Raw genomic sequence first — 21778 nt, 5'->3', positions numbered from 1 at the left:
GTTGGGAAAAAATGCACCAGCTATTGAATTAGTGATTAAAGCCTTTAAAAATGCATATGAAAATCCTGCTCTTCGCTGCGAAGTACTGAAAAAAAAAGTTGTCAACAGCCCACACAAAGTCTACAACACCAACAATAACCAATTCTATGTAATACCTTTTATTAGGACCAACCAAAAGGATGCAAAATATTGTGCAAACTGTCCTGTTAAACCTGATGTGTTCAAATTGTGGAGTGAATCCTTCCCTTCCCTTTATGTAACATGGAACACTTCTCATGCCCTGATCCACAATCAGTCCAAGCCTTGAATAGTCAGCATCAATATTAATATGGTTTTTTTTTCCTGTCAGAGGTTGTAAGGCATACATATTTGGCAGACACATTTTTGTCTATCAGCTTAAGCAAATGATAAAACCATCAAATTTCAAGTCGATCAGACAACACCGAACATTCTTTTAAATCCCTGGTAGTGTCTTGCTGTTTATATTCGTGACTTCACAGGGATGTGCATTGGAGATGAGATATATCAATTCCACATGAGATTTAAGAGAACAATTAAACTCTGAACAATGACAATTCTTCACAATTCACAGTAACAAAACGGTAAAAACTACGCCCAAAGTCTAGGGATAGTGACGAAGAGTAGAAAATGGGAACATGAAGAATGTTAAATATTTCCAAGTCATCCCATAGAATAGGGATCCCCAAACTTTTTGAGCCTGCAGGCACATTTGGGATTTTTAAACAGCACTGTGAGAGCACCCACAAAATGACTGCCATAGGAGGCAGAGTCAGCCACAAAATGATTGCTACACCTTAATTTCAGAAATACAGTGTAGATCCTTGCCCTATAGTGGCTGCTGCTGCGAAAGCAACATTTAAAAAATAATCTGCACAGCCAATTCAACCTCCAGTAGTCAATCAGAAGCAAAAGTCTGATGTGGCCCAACTCACTTCCTAAAACCACTGGTGGGTGCAAGAAAAGGTGTTGACAGGTGCCATAGTTTGCATTGGTACTATGTTGGGGACTCCAGCTTAGACACTTATAGCAATGCCAGACAATTGTCTGGTTGGTTTGGAACTAAAGGCTGGATAAAATTTCACAGGGGCTCATTCCGCACATGCAGAATAATGCACTTTCAAACTGCTGCTTTCAGTGCTCTTTGAAGCTGTGCAGAATAGCAAAATCCACTTGCAAACAGTTGTGAAAGTGGTTTGAAAATGCATTATTTGGCATGTGCGGAAGGGGCCTTAGATTAGTTATCCTTCTGCAGTTGGCATGAACAGCATGTTCAGTTTATATTTTGATGTATACCTCTGCTATGTTCATTAAGTGGGGACTGTGTACAGATCAGACCTACATTTAAGAGAGCTAGCATAAAGTAGTGGTTGAGGCCCTTTCCGCACAGCGGAAAGGGCGCCCCTGCACCGGCAGGAATTCTGCCGGTGGAGGGGTGGGGGCCATTCGCACGGGAGCGTGCGAGCGGCCCCCGCAGAGGCCGGCGCAGGAGAGGCGGCTCCACACAGAGCCGCCTCTTCCCCGTCCCTCTCCCACTCACCTCATCGCCATCGTCGCCCTGCTGGCCTCCTAAGACCCGCCCACGCTGCCCTCTGACCTCCAGGGGTCGGAGGACAGCGAGGGAGGGTCTTAGGAGGCCAGCAGGGCGACGAAGGCGACGAGGTGAGTGGGAGAGGGACGGGGAAAACAGCGTGTTCCTGGCGGTGCCGTTCGCACCGCGCCGCCGGGAATGCGCTGTTTTCCAAAAACCTCCCTTCAGGAGGGAGGTTTTTGGAGGCGGCCTGACACCGCCCTGGGGGTGGAGGAGGGGAGCCAGGTCGGCGCTGCTGCGTTTTAGCAGTGCCGCCTGTGCGAATGGCTCCCTGGGGATGGCGGTTTTGCCATCCCCAGGGCGCCGTAAATGGCCTGTGCGGAAAGGGCCTAAGAGTGGTTGACTGTAGTCTGGAGAACCTGGTTTGATTTCCCTCTCCTCCATTCCTGCTGGATGACCTTGGGCTAGTCACAGTTCTTTGGAACTCTCTTGGTCCCACCTACCTCACAGGGGGTCTGTTAAGGGGAGAGGAAGGGAAAGGAGTTTGTAAGCCGCTTTGAGCCTCCTTAAGGTTGAGAAAAGCGGGGTATAAATCCAAACTATTCCTCTTCTAACACTGGGAGAGGCAAATTGAATTTGTGTCAGTTGAGTAAGCAGTTGAGTAAGCCAATTGTTTGGCACCTGGTGCGGGGAAGGGACACTGACCAACTCTAAAATTCCTTCTTGCTTGCACAGTGGCAAAAGTGAAAGTATGAAAGGCTTCCAACAGTGCTGACATTATTTTCTCCTCCAAAAAAAAGGAAAAGAAATAAACCTTGCTTCTGCAAAAAAACCAAAATCAAAACTTGTTTTATTCTTTCTTCGTGGGATTAATTTCTTGATGCCACTTTGCCTTTGCCTTTTTCTTCTTGAAGCGTTCTTTGTAAAACTACAAACTGAGGGGTAAGGCTACTTTCTCTTTTTTCTCCACAGGAGCAGACATTTTTTCTATCTCAAGACTTTCTTGTGCGAGAAGAAGCCCTGAGGCAGGACAAGAGAATCGGTAAGAAATGCAGGCCTTTTGTAACAATGCGTGCTATCTTTAGGGAGATGTAAATAGTTCACAGCAGCTGTTTACTGTGGCAAGGAGAAGTGTTGATAGATCTTTGGCTTTGCTGACAAGGGCAAAAAATACAAAAAAAAAGTCCTCAACTTGGACTTTAAAATCTTCTTAGTTGAAATATCATCTCTAGGGCACCTTATTCAGTATTAAGACTCCTTTTGGTGAAGGAGTGTGTGTGCTCCTCCCTTTCATACACTTTAAAATAATGTGTTCAGTGGGTGATTTATGGAAAAGCCCATGATTACAGTCACACAATTTATGCATTTTTTTTTCCTGATGGGAAGTAAAAATGACATTGTGCATTCAGGCCTTTCTATGGAGTACCGATGATGATGATGATGATGATGATGATGATGATGATTTATAATTTACTTTAGTACTAACTGACCATTCTCCTCAGGGAGGATGATGATTTATAATTTACTGTAGTACTAACTGTCCATCTTTCTCAGATAGGATTACACTGTGTAAAACAATGAAATCAAATAGCCGGAGAGAGCTAATAAGAAATGCAATAGGACTAAAATTACAAAAGTTAGAGACTGCAAAAAAGTAGCATTGCATGCTATTTTGCAAAGGTGTTACGTAAAAGAAGAGCATCATATTCATTCATTCTTCCAGCTCATGGAAAAAATGTGTCGCATTGTGGTTTTATAGTTACCCTGGGTTTTTGTTTCATTGACGATGGCTGTTTTAAAAACATTTTGGAAGTGATGCTATGTTTATATTTTAACATTGATGAATTATATTTCTCTTTGGCATGAGTAGAGAGGCAGTATATATGTACTTTAAACAAATTATCATCCAACTAAATAACCTGGACTAACAACTTTCCAGAGTGGAGCATGCCTCTAGCACCATATGTCTGATGAATTTTTTGTAAAACACTGTGCTGTGTAATCTTATGAGAAAAACACATCTGAAAAGAGACCCGGTTATATTCGCTGTATTTTGGCTGTGTTTGTTTTGTAACTTTTGCCTTCCTGGTGGTTTTCAATCTGAAAGCTTCAACTTTTTGATGTGTATACAGGTTGACCAGAAATTCTAACTTGGTGCTTTCCTCTGTGTTCAAATTAGTTGTTTTTCAAATATCCTTTCTAAGTCTTGTATACTGTATACTCAGTATACTGTATGTGAGAGACAGTGTATGGATATTTACCTATGAAACTTGGAGTCCTATGCACACATGTATATATGGAGTTGGTGGGGCAGGGAATTCCTCACCCCCAGATTCTTCTGCCTGTTGCCGTGCAAAGCAGTGGGGGAGATTTTTTTTAAAAAAATTGGTGGCATTCCATGCATTGTTACATCACTTATGGTGTAAACCTGGAACTGATGAAGGGTCCATAGAGCTACTCTATGCCACTTCTGGGTTTAAGCCAGAAGTGATGTAATAACACACATGATGTCATGTCGTCCCCCCCCCATCCCTGCCCCCAGACCTTCTGCTGCTTGCAGCATATCTCCCAGACCTTCCACTGGTTGCAGGCATAGCCTGAAACTCTAACATTTGGGGAGAGATGGGATCACATATGCTGTTTCCGCCCTGTCTTCCATGCATTCAGAAGGAATGTCTGTCTAAAGTCTGTGTGTGCGTGGCTCTCTTTGCATAACCAAACCCTCTGTAAAAGGGTTTGCTCCCAGTCCTACAAAGAGACATTTAGTTGGCAGCACACCGTTTTGTGTGTGTAGGCTTGATGTTTGACTAAATAGATAAGGCATGGGAACAGTGATGGTGCATGCAGTCCCATTCCTCACCTCATATTCATTATAATGTTTAGGTCTGTATATATGGCTCTGCTGATGGTTCCATTGATTTGGACAAGTATATAGAATCCAGTTTGGTCAGAGTGCCCTTTGTGCCTTTTGCAAATACTTTACTACTGCCTTTTCTACTCCATGAACAGTGACCCAATAAGAAGCAGTTTCACACTCATTGCAGTTCAGGAACTGCAACCTCACAGAATACCTCTTTCTGACTGAATGTTTATTTAGTGCCTTCTATCCCACCCTTCCTCCAAGAAGCTTGAACCAGTGTACACGATTCTCCCTGCTCCTTTTTATCACCACGACAACCCAGTGACATAGGTTGGTCTGAGAGAGTGTGGCTATCTTAAGTTCACCCAGGACCAGGAAACTTCCCGGCAGAGTGGGGAACTTGCACCACCCCAGACCTAGTGGGACACTCCAACCACCATACCATACAGGAATTAGATCTTTGCTTTAGGGAAGCCATGCATAAGGAGATTAAATCAGCCTCTAGAAGAAGCAGGGCCTTTTCTGCAACGGCTCCAAGGATCTACAAGCTTTTGTCTTTCAGTAGAGACAACTGATGTGGTTCCTCGCTGAAGTCCAATAAGCTTTGTAAGATCTGCATTTTTGAAGTGAGTTTTTGACCCACTGTTGCTGATTTTTTGCTGTTTCCATCTGTTTTTGACTTATTGCTGCAGATAAATGGGTTTTTGGAGTTTGAGTTTTGTGTTAGGGTTTGGTTTTTTTATTTAGATAAAGTATAGGTCTTGTATATGGAAATGCCCTGTAAGAGTCTGTTGCTCTACCTCAGTAGCAAAGATGACTTAACTAGTCATGCTCTGTTTGGGTATGGGGTGGCGGCAAAGAAATATAGTTGCTGCATACTTTTGTTTGGCTCAAAGTAGTGAATAGAAAGGGGAAGTCTGTTGAACAAATAGTGCTTACAGGTAAAACGAAATATCGCTGCTGCTATCCAGATGCATTTACTCTTTCTTCCCTCCTGCATTTTGCACTCTGTTCGAGGAAATGGCTCCTTTCCCGTGCCATATTTCCAGTGCTGGAAATCAGAGTCATGGGCTGTCTTGACAGACCCATTGTGTTTTAAAGATGATTAAGAAAGCAGCAGTTCTGAGACTAGATTTATTTATATTACCTAACGAAAGATTCACAGGCCCATATATATTTCCGAATTGGACTTTCCTTGAAGCCCCATCAGTAACGGGCTGATGAATGGTATCATTTGTTGCCTGATGGAAAAATGCCTGGGTGATACTTCAAAAGGACTGAAGACATTATAAAAACCCTTGTAATAGACTTAATGCTTTGTACCAACAAAAGGCGCCAAGGCTGCACATTTCTAAGCAGGCGGCTGGCTGGTGGCACAGTTTCCACATGTACAGTGAAGGACAAAAGGCAAGAGCACATTTGGGAATTGAAATGGACTGTGATCTCTTCATTCAGCTATTATGTGAGCATGATTAGAGAGATTTTCTAATGGGCACCATCACACGTTTGATCTAGCAGCATCTAAGTAGCATTTGATTGGTGATCATTGCAGCGCTGGGCATGATAAAGTCAAAAGGAGGGTTAAGTTTTATATGCTTGGGCCCTTGGACTTCAGCATGGTCAGTGTTCTCTGGATTGTACCTCATGCCTTTCTCAGTTGATCAGTGGATACTAGATAGGAGAAAAGCTTATGAGTCAGTATAAGAAATACGATTGCTCTTATCTTTTGGTGACACAAAGCTATATCTGTGCAGTCTTTTTAAGAGAGCAGGAGACAAGGTATTGGGATACTGTGGATTTCCTTCCTTCCTTCCTTCCTTCCTTCCTTCCTTCCTTCCTTCCTTCCTTCCTTCCTTCCTTCCTTCCTTCCTTCCTTCCTTCCTTCCTTCATCAGCCTAAGGTCTGATCTAGCCCTGAACTGAAGATGTACTGTATTTAAGTGAAAGGAAAATGAATGTGAATGTAAGACACACACCCCTGCCCCATGTCACACACTCCCCCCCCTTATTATAAACTATTGTAACTTGTAGACAAATTTAAGACAACCCCTCCTTTTTTGATGGCATACCTGGAAAAAACCTAGTTTTGCATTTGAGTAAATACTGTCCTATTCTTACTACGGCTTATATGTCATCCTTCTTTCATCTTGGAATTAATGCACCATACAAAGCCTTTTATGAGATCTACTGTCCAGGCATCAATTGGACCCTGCTTTGCTTCAGAAAGGTTATTTTGCCCACACACCTTGGGATAGTACCCTCGCTAGTTACATCAAGTATTTTTTCCTAGTTACCTTGCTTGTTGGCTCCTATTCAAATCCAAATGATTGGCAGGAGACATTTGATAAGCTCCAAGAGCCCAAGACAGACTTGCTGTTTGGAGTTTCTTGACCCATAGTTCCGCGCCTCTCAGCATTAGTAGGCCTGAAGTTTAAAGCCCACTGAAACAACATGGAAGGTGAGTTCAAGCAGAATTTAGAGGCAGAGGCGTTCATAGGGAGTGATCTGACTGTAACTCAGATCCTTGAGCAAAGTCTTTATTAGTCCTCTGTTTGGGAATAAAACAAACAGAATACGACTTTGTCTCAAACTTTGCTTGACTAAGCAATAAACTTCTTTGTATTCCAGCAGAGAAAGTTTGCACTGGCTAGTGTCTGGTTCACGCAACGCAGACAACACACTCTTGGAAGCCTTGAATTAAGATGGCCAACTCAAGGCCATCTTGGGATGGAGACAGGAGGTACAAAATTCCCAGGAACTGGACGGCTCTGGTGTATCGAGAAAGTCTACCCATCTCTTTTGCTCTCGTGTATCCACGAGATACTATAATATTGTACTATGCTATAGTACTATAATACAATACTATAATATTGGAGCTTCAGCACCAGCCTTTCTAGGAGTTTGTATTGCTAATTTTAACCTTTGCCTACCAGGGAAACAGTAAAAACTTCCTCTTTTCCTGACTGTTGTGGGTTTCCTGGGCTGCGTGGTTATGGTCTGGTCGATTTTGTTCCTAACATTTCCCCCACGTCTATGGCTGGCATCTTCAGAGGCAGGCAAAACAATAGGAGCAGAAAGTACCAAACTACGGCCACACAATCCAGAAAACCCAGGACAACTAGTTGATTCTGGCTGTAAAAGCCTTCGAATGACAATACAGTATCTTTTCCAGTTTTCCAGTTAAGCAAAGGGTTAAGTGGACAATGCTGGATTCTTAGACAGTAGCCCTGGGCCTAACCATTTTTTAAATATAATCAGACACAGGCAGAGAGCAATACTTGACGACCACTTGTTAACTGGTCTTTCTTATACTGTGTTTTTTAAAAAAAATGATGAGCCAAAACATTTTTGTGAAAACTCTTGCAACTTCTGCTTTCATATATTTTAAAAGGAAGGGTTTTGCTCTTGCGGTTGCGGACCTGCACTTGAAAATGTCACAGAACATGCTGATGGAGTCTGGGTAACAAAGCAAAAGCAATCCAAATTCATTATTGCATTGCATTCTCATAATGTTTAAGTTTGCACCTCAAGATTCTTTGAATGCTGAGTAATGTTATTTTTTTATTGATTTTGTTTAGCGGTGTGACATAAACCGTAGATTAACTGAAGGATAGTAATAAAAGAAAGTGCCACACACAGAACTCTTATCTATTCTGTACTGACTTGGCACGCCAAAGAATTCTGATCAACCGACAAAGAGAAATTGCCAGAAGTTTGGGAAGGAGGAGAGGAACGGGATGTAGAAAGGTCGACTGAAAATAGAATTCCGATACCTTGTATTGACTTTTGTTGTTGTTGTTGGAAACTAGCAATTCCAGTCCACACGTCCACCAACTAATGCTGAACTAATACATTGTTAAGAACATAAGAACATAAGAACAAGCCAGCTGGATCAGACCAGAGTCCATCTAGTCCAGCACTCTGCTACTCGCAGTGGCCCACCAGGTCTTTAATTCAGTCTCTGGAACCAGCAGAGAGGAGAAGCAGTGGAGAAGACTCTAATGTTATGTGTTATGCATTAGCTGCATGAAGGTGGCACAGATTGACTAGTTGTCTGCTCTTTGGTTCATAGTGGCTGTAACGAGGAGGTAGGTCTGACCTGGATGGCCCAAGGTCGCCCTATCTTTTCAGAACTCAGATGCTAAGCAGGGTCGACCTTGAATTGGAGGCCACCCAGGAAGTCCAAGGTGGCTACTTAAGAGACAAGCAATGGCAAACCACCTCTTAATGTCTCTTGCCTTGAAAACCCCTTCGGTTCACAATAAGTCATCTCCAACTTGCTGGTACTTTCCACTGTTACTGAAATGCTGTGCCTGGATTTTCTTCTGCCTGTCTGCTGAGTGAACCTCACCCTTAATGTTCAGAGTTGTCCCACTGGCAAACCAGTATGTTGGCTTTCATAGCCCAGCTTTTGTCTGGATGTGTTTATTTGGAAAATATTTATAGAGAAATGTCTTTGGGAAATGTCATGGAGGGTCTATGGCTCAGGGGTGGAGGATCTGCTTGGTATGCAGAAGGATCCTGGTTCAATCTTCAGCATCTCCAATTAATAGATCTGGCATCGCTGATGTGAAAGACCTTGGTCCGAGACTCTAGAGAGCCACTGCCAGGAGGACTCAATCATATTGGCTTTGATGGACCCACAGTCTGATTCAGTGTAAGGCAAGTGTTCATGTGAGTTGAAACCAAGGCCGCTTCCGCACGGCCACGATGGGGCTTGGGTCGGTGTACATGATGCCAACCCAACCCCCCCCCGGGACCGTTCGCATGAACGGTCTCGGTTGCGACGGGGAGGACGGCGCAGCATCCACACAGGCTGCGCCATCCCCCAGACGCCTTACCGTGTCCTCTGGCCTCTGGCACGTCGCACAGGCCAGGGGATACGCCCCCCTGCCCTGCGCGACAGCTCTGAAGTCGCAGGGCAGGGGGGGGGGCGTGTCCCCTGGCCTGTGCAATGCTCCGGAGGCTGGAGGACACGGTAAGGTGTCTGGGAAAGGGGAGGGTGAATAGCGCCTTCCAGCTGCTGCCGTTCGCACGGCAGCGGCTGGAAGCTGCTGTTTCCCAAAAACCTCGCTGGGGAAGCGAGGTCGGGAAACAGCGGCTTCGCACTGCTGGGGAGGCGCAAGGGCGGCGCGGCTACGATGCAGCTGCGCCCCCTATGCGAACAGCTCCCTGGCGTTTTTGCTGTCCCCAGGGCGCTGTTAAAGGCACGTGCGGAAAGGGCCCAAGAGACGAGGGTGCTGTTTCAACTGCAAATGCACATTTAAAAACATTTAAAAGTCCTAATTTGTGTTTAATCTGCTTCGGTAGCTTTTGAGTTAAAAAATGTCTCATGTTTTCTCATTTGACCTCACGGTTCTTATGGCTTAACTTTTATGATGAAGACTCTTTTATGCTGTCAGTCATAATTAACTTGTGATTTAAACACAGCCCATCTTGCTGTGCAGATGCTAATCCTAGTGAATTGTTTTCAATTGTTGAATTTATTCCCCACTTTTAAATTTGTGTTGTTGTTATTATTATTTTCCTCTTAGTCACTTCGAGCATACGCCTGGAAAGGCAGAATAGTGTTGCTAGACCCCCATTGGGGTGGGGGATCCCCCGCTTTTGGGCCTCCTTCCCCTGGCACTGTTCAGCTGACTAGCAGGGGGAATTACCAGCAGCAAATGTGAGGAAGCTTTGGTATTTGGGCAAAAACCCTAGGGTAAAAATGCTATCATCAGGTTTTGGGCCAAATACCAACCCATCCTTAGGTTGCTGGCAAGGTGATGACATCACTTCCAGTCTGTAAAGGAAGTAACGCTGATGTATAGCCGAGACCTTAGTTTGCTGCCATTGTTCTCATCCCCTGCTGGTTGCCAAAGGGTGCCTTGCAGAAGGCAGAATGTAACTATGCTCAACAAATAAATTACAATATGTGCAACACACACCGATGTTCAGTGGGGTTTACTCCTAAGTAAGTGTGCATAGGATTCAGCCCTGGATTTCTGAATGTTGAATGTCAGGTAGGGAACCAGGCTTTCCAGTTATAATTGATACAGCCGAGTTGACAGTGACGCATAAGAATTAGGGTAATATATTTACAATGACTGCCCTTGTTTATGTCCCACCTGTGCTTGGAATACCTTGAAATGGCTTGAAATACACAGTGGCACAATAATAGTCCTAAGCTGGGAAAGCAGAAATATTGAAAGGTTTTTTGATAGAAGGGTGCGCTTTTGATGCAACAGCTTTATGCATATCATGGAATTATTGCCTGGGAGCTTTCCTTTCCTTTATAAGAGGCAGAAATAACGTTTTTGATTGTGCCTTTGGGCCCAGATACTTTAGAATCCTATTTGCCAAATTGATTCCTGAGCAATTTGCTTTGGGTGAAAGAGGGGAGTGTGTATGTGCATGATAGATTTCACAGGAAGGGCTTGGCTGAATTACATTGCCAGACCTTGGACTGAAAAAACTCTATCATTCTTTGAGGAAACGTCTACCTCCTTTCCCAAAGCAGCTAAATAGTAAATCAAGCATATCTGTGATTTAATTTGAAAAGGCCTCATTTATCTTAAGTAAAGGAAACATTAATTGTACAAAGCTGTTCAGCTGGTGCTTTCTGAAAGGGGGGAAGAAGACTGAAACAGATAGAAAGAGACAGCCATGCCACAGGACATGTTGCCCATCAGAATGGGGGGATGTAATAGCAGTTTTATTGTGCGATAAAAGATACTGTTGTCAAAGCAGAGATTTCCCTGTGGAACATAAGGCTGAAGCCTATCAATAAAAATAGTAATTGACTTCCCCCCAAAAAACCCTGTTAGAATCAGAATAAAGATTTGTTGACATTTTTAAGCCAATTTTCAGGTCCTGCAGGTATTTGAGATAGTTACTGTTAGCCAAAGAGATATGCTGCCCCATGTGGCATGATGTTGCAAATGCAATCATTCCTAGGGGCTATGTACTCTGAGCCTCAGAGATGCACCTCCCATACTTTCTACCCGTTGCTTCTCTGCAGCTTGATAAAAATCTGGGAAAATGCTAGGGATTCCTGTCTAGCGAGCAGCCTTCTTCCTTTCTCCTCGCATGCAAATCTTTCTTCCTAACTTTGGCTCCTGTCCTCACAATTTGTTGTCACAGCTTCTGCTTTTCTGTTACTGACTTTTGGACTTCCTTGAGAGCAGCAGTGGCATAGGAGGTTAAGAGCTCGTGTATTTAATCTGGAGGACCAGGTTTGATTCCCAGCTCTGCCGCCTGAACTGTGGAGGCTTATCTGGGGAATTCAGATTAGCCTGTGCACTCCCACACACGCCAGCTGGGTGACCTTGGGCTAGTCACAGTTCTTCTGAGCTCTCTCAGCTCCACCTACCTCACAGGGTGTTTGTTGTGAGGGGGGAAGGGCAAGGAGATTGTAAGCCCCTTTGAGTCTCCTGCAGGAGAGAAAGGGGGATATAAATCCAAACTCCTCCTCCTCCTCCTCCTCCTCCTCCTCTTCTTCTCCTCCTCCTCCTCCTCCTCCTCTTCTTCTTCTTCTTCTTCTTCTTCTTCTTCTTCTTCTTCTTCTTCTTCTTCTTCTTCTTCTTCTTCTTCTTCTTCTTCTTCTTCTTCTTGTTATTCTGGCTCTTGCTTGATGCTTCTTTGTGGGCTTGGCTTGTGGATCTGTGATTGACCTCGGTCCTGATGCCACTTTTTCCTCAGCCTCGTCTACCAACAAAACAATATCCTTGAACATAACAAAGCCGAAGGTGCATTCATTTCCCCATTTTTATTTTTTTCATAATCACCACTCGCTAGGGCCACAGTAGAATTGGTCTTGTATGCTTATGTCCGATAATTAATTGACTCTGGGGCTTATATGATAAAATAGTGACTTTAGATTCAGCTGTATGTTTGCCGTCGTCCAGTAACATCGCATGGTGAGCAACTTGCTTTTTTGAATGAAGCCTGTTTGATGTGGGAAGCAATACTATGCCCTGCATCTTCTTGCATTGCTGGATATTGTGCTAATGATGTGCTACAGCTGTCATTCTGAACTGGACTGACTTGTCTACACAGGAGAATCCAACTGCAAATTATAGCTGGAACTCAGTGATAATGAAATCTCTTACAACGTATGGATGCAGCCAGTGAAGTGGTGGGAGGGGGGAAGGAGAGGCGAGGGGGGAGAATTCTAAAGTGCTGTGGAGCCATGGCGCACATTTTGTAGCATTACATATTGTGCAGGTTGGGGTGGGGAACAGATTTCATTTCATTTATTCCATTTGTATGCCCCCCTTCCCCTTTTCATTGGTAGTCGAGATGAGACTTCTGGTTTAATAGGTCATGTGGAAGAAAAATAGCTAAAAACTCTTTGGCATTACAATCAGTGTGCTGCTGCCCCAGTTTCACAAACTGTATGGAGTCCCTGCAGAACAGTCCGCATAGCCCCTTTCGGTCCAAATGGCAAATATTAGAGAATTTGTTGCTGTAAGTATATAAAAGAGTTTGCTTACAAAAAAGGGAAAGGGTTTACATGGAAGAAAAACAAAGAACAACTTTCTATTCTAGCACTAGCTTGGTTACATTGCTTAGGACCATGTGAGCCCACATGGTGCCTATGTAGCAAGGCAGAGAGTCACCTCTTAAGGTGATCTTGTTGTAACAAAGAACATCATGGTCCAAGTGTGTGTGAGACAAAGAAACATAGTTACCTTTATAACCTCTGACCTATGTGACTTGTCTCACATAAACAATGCCGGGGTTAGTTGACCAATAGCTTAATCAATGAACTGGTCATAAAACTCTGACCTCAGTAACTAATTAGCATGCACATAGTTAACCCCTTTATGTCTGAATTGTGACAGACACTTATAAATCCCAACAGAATTACAGGGAGCCCAAACATGGTACTCAGAGGTGGGATCCAGCAGGTTCTCCACAGGAGTTCCCTGAGAGTAGGATTTCACTACCATTATTTGTTATTGTTAGCACAAGAGGGAGAGGTTACTAATTTGGTGATTTTGCCAAAACGTGATTTTTACCTTAGTTCATGCCCCTCACTCTCAGCAGTAGCGATTACTGCAGGAACTTGGAAACAGTCTAGCAGGAGGTGCACCCAGTCTTTAGCGTGGCAGGCCTCTTGCTTGTCGTGTGCATTTGTTTCCCGCCCAAGGACCGGCGCAGCGGCTGCATCCTTGCCACAGCCTCGCCCAGGAATGCCCCGCCCCTGGAATGCTCAGCCACACCCCCGTCATGCCCCATTAGCGCTACGCCAGTTTGAATCCCACCGCCATGGGAATCTGTTACTAAAATTTTTGGATCCCACCACTGATGGTACTGTTCACAAAGAGGAAGAAGTATAGGCATGCAGCATTTGGTGCTCTTTGGTATCTTTCCATTACCTGGTTATTAATGCCTATACATTTTTCGCATTAATTTATTTCTCAGCGCTGAAGGAATCTTTCCAGAACAGGGCCTTTGCTGTAGTATAATCTAAAACACAGGTGGTGAGGGGCAAGGGTCAGGAGCAGGCAGGGCCAGTAGTAGAAAAAGAAGAGTTTGGACTTAGACCCAGCTTTTCTCAACCATAAGGAGTCTCAAAGCAGCTTACAAACTTTTCCCCTTCCTCTCCCCACAACAGATGCCCCGTGAGGTAGGTTGGGCTGAGAGTGTTCTGAGAGAACTATGACTAGCCCAAGGTTACCCAGCAGACTTCATGTGTAGGAGCAGGGAAACAAATCCAGTTCACCAGATAAGAGTCTGTCGCTCACGTGGAGGGAGGAGTGGGGAATCAAACCTGGTTCTTCAGATTAGAGTCTGTTGCTCATGTAGTGACCTCAGGTCCATTGCTGAGCCATTACTGAACCTCTGTGTTCTAGTTTTAAATACCAACCCATGGCACTTCCTAGAGATGCCCAGCATGGATGTAAAGTTGGGTTTAAGTTCTTCAGATTCCAGGGAAGATGGCACTTAATCTAGTTTGAGCTCTTCACTTCACTGAAAGAGGCAATTTGCAGGCAGAAAAGCAGAGGGAGTCCGACTCCAGTCTCCCCAGGGACTCTGGGGACCTTCAGTTTGAACTAGTTGGGTTGAATTAGTTGGGGATCAATACTATATATCGATTAATTCTGGATACATCCGGGATCAGTAGACGTGTGCTAGTTTCTCGGCTTTCAGAAGCATTCCCCCCTCTTTACTCCCTTTCCTCTTTTCCTTTTTGCTGTGGGTTTCTCCCCCACCCCTATTATTTTCAGTTTGTTTTTATTATTGGCCATTATCATTTACGGCTGTCTATTTTTTCTTAAACTTTTTTTATTTTTGTAATTATCTGTAGAAAAAACAAAACAAAATATATTAAATATAACTTGTTTATGACACTTTCCTGGAACTCAACTCTTTCTGTTACCAGGAAATTTACATGCAACTTCTGCACTATAAGCTGGTTTGTTTGTTGTTACAATTTTGCATATCTTGCCTTTTTGTGTGAACTAGCACTTTCCCCCTCTTTTATCCCAAGACCATCCATGAGTTCCAGGGCTTGAAAAAATCCTCACGTCTCAAAACATGACTGATCTCATTTTGTTTTATTTAAAAACATACACACTCAGAGAGAAAACCATTGAGCTGCATGGATGAAGCTGGATTAGATGCAAGTAGCCAAGGGACTTTAAAACCACAAGGCATTTTATTCCTAAACAGCCCGCTCTTGCCAAACTGATAAATCACTTTTCATCAAAACAGAAGAATGCATTCCGTGGTCTAATGCTGACATGCTGACATACGGTGGGAAAAGCAAAACAGTGATTTCGACTGCCAGTCCCATCAGCTAGTCATTGAAGATCACCTTTAAGTTTCACTCTAGCTTAGTACGGACAAGGATAACAGGCAGGGCATACTGACCCTGTTTCCTGCCACCTGGTCATCAACTGGGTTCAACCACATGGAGAAAGTAGCTGCACAGAAGAAGAAGAAGAAGAAGAAGAAGAAGAAGAAGAAGAAGAAGAAGAAGAAGAAGAAGAAGGAGGAGGAGGAGGAGGAGGAGGAGGAGGAGGAGGAGGAGGAAGAGGGGGGGTTGGATTTATATCCCCCCTTTCTCTCCTGTAGGAGACTCAAAGGGGCTTACAATCTCCCCCCTCACAACAAACACCCTGTGAGGTAGGTGGGGCTGAGAGAGCTCCCAGAAGCTGTGACTAGCCCAAGGTCACCCAGCTGGCGTGTGTGGGAGTGCACAGGCTAATCTGAATTCCCCAGATAAGCCCCCACAGCTCAGGCGGCAGAGCTGGGAATCAAACCCGGTTCCTCCAGATTAGATACACGAGCTCTTAACCTCCTACGCCACTGCTGCTCCCTCCCCTTGAACGTCAGTGCTGCTGTCCTAATGGAGGGGGTGAAGTTGCACATCTGCTTCCTCTGGTCGAAGATTGCCAACCTCTGGGTGGCACCTGGAGATCTCCTGTCATCACAATTGATCTCCATACAATACAGATTAGAAAATGGTTACTTTGCGGGGTGAAATCTGTGGCATTATACCCTCCCTTCTCTAGACCCCTCCTCCACAGGTTCCACTCCCAAAATCTCCGGGTATTTTCCAATGCAGAGTTGGCAGCCCTAGTGTTGTTACCTCCAGAGATGACCAGACAATCCTGTGCAGAAACTGGACCAGCCCATTCTCACCTGCTGTCTCTCCCTGCACCTTTGGTGAACACGTGGGGCTAACATCTGTACCTGGCTAACACATACAATAAAACAATGGTTTAAGACTGTGCAATTTCCACATTAGGCAGGTAGGGTAAGTGGAGGCAACGTGGAGGCATCTCTATATCTCTGTGTTTATTGATTTTCAGAGGCTGAAGCTAGTTAAGAAGAGGAGGAGTTTGGAGTTATACCCAGACTTTCTCTCCTGTAAGGAGACTCAAGGCAGCCTATAAACCCCTTTTCCCTTCCACTCCCCACAACAGACACCTCGTGAGGTAGGTGGGGCTGAGAGAGTTCTGAATGAATTGTCAGTAGCCCAAGGTCACCCAGCAGGAATGTAGGAATGGGGAAACAAATCTGGTTCATCAGAGAAGACTCCGCCATTCAGGTGGAAAAGTGGGGGATCAAACCTGGTTCTCCAGTTTAGAGTCTACCTGTTCTCAACCATTATGCCACGCTGGCTCTTTGATTGGGTGTTATAGCTCCGCTCTCAGATTGGGTATTGTATCTCCTATTCTCATAATATGTTTTAACCAGTCTTTTTATGTCACCTGGTAAAAAGATACTCCCATCAGTCTAAGTTCACATCTGAATAATATGCCCCATCCACCCCATGGCCTTTGTAGAACAATAGAGAGCAGCAGGTGTACTCTAATCTGGAGGAACTGGGCTTGATTCCCTGCTCTGCCGCTTGAACTGTGGAGGCTTATCTGGCTTAGCCTGTGCACTCCAACACACGCCAGCTGGGTGACCTTGGACTAGTCACAGTTCTTCTGAGCTCTCTCAGCCCCACCCACCTCACAGAGTATTTGTTGTGAGCGGGGAAGGGAAAGGAGTTTGTCAGCCCCTTTGAGTCCTTACAGGAGAGAAAGGAGGATATAAACCCAACTCCTCCTCCTCCTCCTCCTCCTCCTCCTCCTCCTCCTTTTCTTCTTCTTCTTCTTCTTCTTCTTCTTCTTCTTCTTCTTCTTCTTCTTCTTCTTCTTCTTCTTCTTCTTCTTCTTCTTCTTCTTCTTCTTCTTCTTCTTCTTCTTCTAGTTAGGAAAGGTTTTGGCCTCTATACTCTGTTTACTTGTTCTGCGGGAGTTTTGTTGCTCACTATACAGAACAAGATTTTGTTCCTATGTCGTGTGACATATTTAATCTGGGATTTACTGAGAATTCTGGGAAATTCAGGTTTGAAATAGACCATGATCCTCCAGAGTTTGCAAAATACAAATTTACAACAGTATCCACACTGGACACCTTTTTAAAGAGTATAGTTTTGAATATAGCCTGGTCTTTATGTCAGTGACTTTATTAATCATTATATTAATACATTCATTCTTGAATAAGTGAAGAAAAACTTTGCTGTATTCATTACACAAAATAATGTGAAAATATTGAACTTTTGTATATAGGCTTGTTTTCTTATGGCACTAAAACAGCTAAGCAATGTACTTTGCATATTGCTTTAACAACTGATATTCCTCATTCTGAGTTGATTAATAGAGATGTAAGTGTAAATTAATCTAAATAAAAATAAAAATAAAATAAAGTGTAAATTAATCTTTTCAACAGTTCTGAGCAATAAAAGTGAAAATGTATTTTCTTTTGCATGATTAAGTTTACACAGGGGCACAGCTATGAAACTGAATTAGGGTAACATTTTTGGATTGACTGTTTGGTGTTAATAATTCTAATACTGTAACCTGAAGATGTCACATTGTGACAAAACATGTGAAGTTTGATATTCCAAGCAAGTATTATAATACAGGGAGAATGGATAGCGGGTATATTTTCTGAATTTCAAAATAGCGAGTTAATTTAAAATGCTGACTTCTCTGCAGACACATTATTTGTGCATAATTATTTAAATTAAAATTAATATCTGAGTGTTAAGAGCAATGACAACATGGAGAGGTCTTCTAGACAAAACACTGATTTTTTTTGGGGGGGGGGGAAATTCCAAGGTTGTATTGAATGGAAGGGATTGTGGGGCAGTAAAGACATTTGGAAGTTGCTTTTTAAGAAGAAGAAGAAGAGTTTGGATTTATATCCCCCCTTTCTCTCCTGCAGGAGACTCAAGGGGGCTTACAATCTCCTTGCCCTTCCCCCTCACAACAAACACCCTGTGAGGTAGGTGGGGCTGAGAGAGCTCTGAGAAGCTGTGACTAGCCCAAGGTCACCCAGTTGGCATGTGTGGGAGTGTACAGGCTAATCTGAATTCCTCAGATAAGCCTCCACAGCTCAGTCGGCAAAGCTGGGAATCAAACCCGGTTCCTCCAGATTAGATACACTAGCTCTTAACCTCCTACGCCACTGCTTAACCACTACGCCACTATGCCACAGCATCTGATTGGGCCCTGTGGGTTCCCCTGAGAAATTGTACAGCTTTGGCACAGGCAATTGACATTCCACCCCTTTTGATATTTTATAATATTGTGCAGGTTGGTTAGTCACATAATTTTTTTTTCTTTTTAAAGCAGCAGAAATGGGGCAAAATCTTGTCACAGCAATGTGACAGCCCTGAATACATAGCTGTTTCAGAGAAAAATGTGAACCCCACATCTGCCATTGTAGCCTGCCTATGAGGTTGCCCAATGAAGCAAACTATTTTAACATATCTGCCTGTTCACAATTAATGACTTGTGATTGGCCAGCTATAACCTTGACGCCTGGCACTTTGCAATATTTAACCTTAATTCCTCCTTGAACATGGCTAATTCAATTGTACAGTTTCTGTTCTGCCTTTGCCTGAGAAACCATTTTTTCTAAATATAGTATCACCACAGGTTTCGTTTTTTCAGCATCTCAGCTAACATTGGTTTTTTCATGGTCAATTTCCTCCAACATTTTCTCCAATATGTGACTATCATGCACATATTGGGCAGAAGCCTGTGGGTATCGCTGGGGACAACCTCTGATGGTTGATTAAGGCAGCAAAGGCAAAAAGTGGTTGAAACAGAAAGGTAACAAAGCAACAGGGTATCGGAGTAGCAAGACACCGACTGTCCTGATCATTGGCAAAAGTTGCTGGATCTAAAGGTGGAAATCAAGATTATGCCAGACATAGAGCTGCTGCTGAAAATGGAAGCCCCATATCAAGTTCTGCTTTCCCCATAACATTTAGTTGTATTTACTCATGTCATGTCTCCGCTGTATTTCTGAGTTTGCTTTCACTGATCCCAAACTTCGATGTGTGATCTAGATTCATGCAGGGAGCTGCTTGTTCCAGAAGCAGTGTGAAAGCCCGGGTTGATGTTCAGTTTAGAGGCATAGTCCTTGAACTGTGCCTCCCTCCAACAAGCTCGGCCTAGTATGCCTGTAGGGTAGAGCTGGTCCTTTGAACATGGCATTAGCTTTTATGTCACAGCACTGTGCTACTGACTTTGTTCAGCATTGCAATGCTATAGCAGCATGGTAAAACTTTCTCAAACCACGAGTACCGCTTATTCTCTCTTTTGTAGTAGTTCCTCTTTCATGTGTGGAACATTTTACATATGTCTGGGTTATGAATATCCTTGGATTTGTGCCAGCCCAATCCGCTTTATTGAGGACTAAAATATTAACTCAATCTCTAAAGTTTACTGGTTTGCCCTTTTAATTTTTAAGACATTCATGTTCTGAAACATGCCCGCAGTAGTGCTGATCTCTTGGCAGTGTATTTTTTAAAAAATATTATTTCTTTATCTAAAACATTTTAGATTGTTTTTCCAAGTGACCTAGGGCGTTTTTCCACTTACCTTCTGCCCCGCGCTACTGTAGCCAAGTAGTGCGGGGTCCCCCGGCACTCCCCACTACAGGGGCGGCGACAACGCAGCCGCCCCAACGCTGCCGCTGTTGCGCCCCCTCAACGCGTGTCATTCCTGGTGCTCTTCAAAACGGCGCCTTTTGATGGGAAAGCATGGGGGCCAGAAATGGCATCGCTGGCAGCTGAGGAAGTAGCGCTTGGCGGCATGAGGGGAGCTATATGAGTTAATTGGAGGAAGCGGCTCACCTTAGAGTCCCAACATGACAAACACTAAAAACATTAAAACTAGTTTAAACACACATAAGTATATAAAAAGGAAGTAAAAACAGTTGAAACGAACCTAGACACAGACACAGGAAGGAGGATCAATTAGAATCAAGGAGGGAACATTAGACAAAACAGAAAAGGTTTCATCTGCTGGTGGAAGAAGAGATGATAGAATGTGACAGTCAAATCTCATTGGAAAGGGAGTTCCATAATTCTGGTGCCATGACTGGGAATGCTCTTTCTTGGATTGCCACCCATCTGTGGTTATGTGGCAGGGGTAGCCAAGCAGGGCCACCAAAGATTACCATAGCCATTTTGCAGGTTCATAGGAGTATGGTTCTCAAGCCACGTAGGGCTTTTAATGTAAATACCACCACCTTCAATTAAACCCAGAAGCAAATTGGAAGTGGAACCGAAGTGATATGATTCCTATGACCCATTCCAGTCAACTCTGTGGCCACAACATTCTGTACCAGCTGTAGCTTCCAGACAGACTTCAAATGCAGTTCCACGTAGAGTGCATTGCCCAGAGGTGGGATCCAGCAGGTTCTCACACATTCCCGAGAATAGGTTACTAATTATTTGTGTGTGCTGAGAGGGGGTTACTAATTGGTGATTTTGCCACGTGATTTTTGCCTTAGTTACGCCCCTCCTCTCAGCAGTAGCGCGCAGAACTTGAAGCAGTCTAGCAGGAGGTGCACCGGCGTGCGTGGCAGCCTGCGCATGCGTGCATTCGTTGCCCGCCCAAGGACTGGCGCAATGGCTGCGTCCTTGCCACAGCCCTGCCCAGGAATGCCCCACCCCCGGAATGCCCAGCCATGACCCCGTCGTGCCCCACCCAGCCCCATTGGTGCTTCACCACTGTTTGAATCCCACCACCATGGGAACCTGTTACTAAAATTTTTGGATCCCACCACTGGCATTGCCATAATCTAATCTAGATTTTACCAGGGCATGCGCGGCAATGGCAAGATCTTTTCACGACCAGGAAGGTGGCAGCTGGCCGAATCGCCAAAGCTGGTGAAAGGCACCCTGGCCACCACCTGTTTATCCAAAAGGAGGCCTGGGCCCAGGAGCACCATCCCTCCACAGCCCATTTCTGGCACAGAGAAGAACATGGACATGAAATAGTAACTCTTGAAACTGGCAGGCAGTGTGGACTGGCCATGGGCTGGTATAAATATTGGAAACTGAGCACTATGTCCTTGTCTGCCCACAGAATAGTGTCTCCTGCTTCTGGCACTCTGGCACTCAAGCAAATGACTGGTTCTTTTAGTTCGGTTTTGTAAACTGTTTCTGTTTGCTGGTGAACCTGCAACCCTTTTGAAGTTAGGTAAAATTCTAAATGTAAAGGGTAAATTCCAAATCTCTGGAAAGAGAACTGGAGAAACGTGTACTGCTACAAGAAAAGAAAAAAAGAGTGAAGATAATGACATGTCATAAGGAACTGATGATTTATTTCTCTTCCATAATAAACCACTTTGAGAAGTGTTGTCTTGAAATTAAAAAAAGAGAGAGATGGACAGTCTGTATTCCACTACCCTGATAAATTTTTTCCGATGAATAGTTCAGGCTTTATTAATCTTACAGGTTTATAATTGGAATGAATGGTATCAATTGAGTATAGCCATTTGTATCTTCTGTTGCTGTTGTATCACTGATGCTTACAGAGGCACTTTGATACTCTGACATCTTCAAGGTGAAAGATTTGA

At 44.0% G+C, this 21778-nt stretch overlaps 1 protein-coding gene across 4 annotated transcripts in view; it reads left to right on the top strand.

Annotated features, from left to right (window-relative positions):
• Positions 1 to 21778, top strand: part of FHIT (fragile histidine triad diadenosine triphosphatase) — a 1529347-nt gene that overhangs the window by 323225 nt on the left and 1184344 nt on the right. For all 4 annotated transcript variants that reach the window (XM_048490110.1, XM_048490109.1, XM_048490111.1 and 1 more), the window contains exon 3: positions 2522 to 2591. The gene's annotated coding sequence lies outside the window, so the exon portion shown is untranslated. The remainder of the gene's footprint in view (positions 1 to 2521; positions 2592 to 21778) is intronic.

Source organism: Sphaerodactylus townsendi, linkage group LG03, assembly GCF_021028975.2.
Source record: "Sphaerodactylus townsendi isolate TG3544 linkage group LG03, MPM_Stown_v2.3, whole genome shotgun sequence".
Taxonomy (NCBI): Eukaryota; Metazoa; Chordata; class Lepidosauria; order Squamata; family Sphaerodactylidae; genus Sphaerodactylus; species Sphaerodactylus townsendi.
The sequence above is the reverse complement of the archived record's forward strand: the minus strand, read 5'-3'. Positions and strand labels throughout refer to the sequence as shown.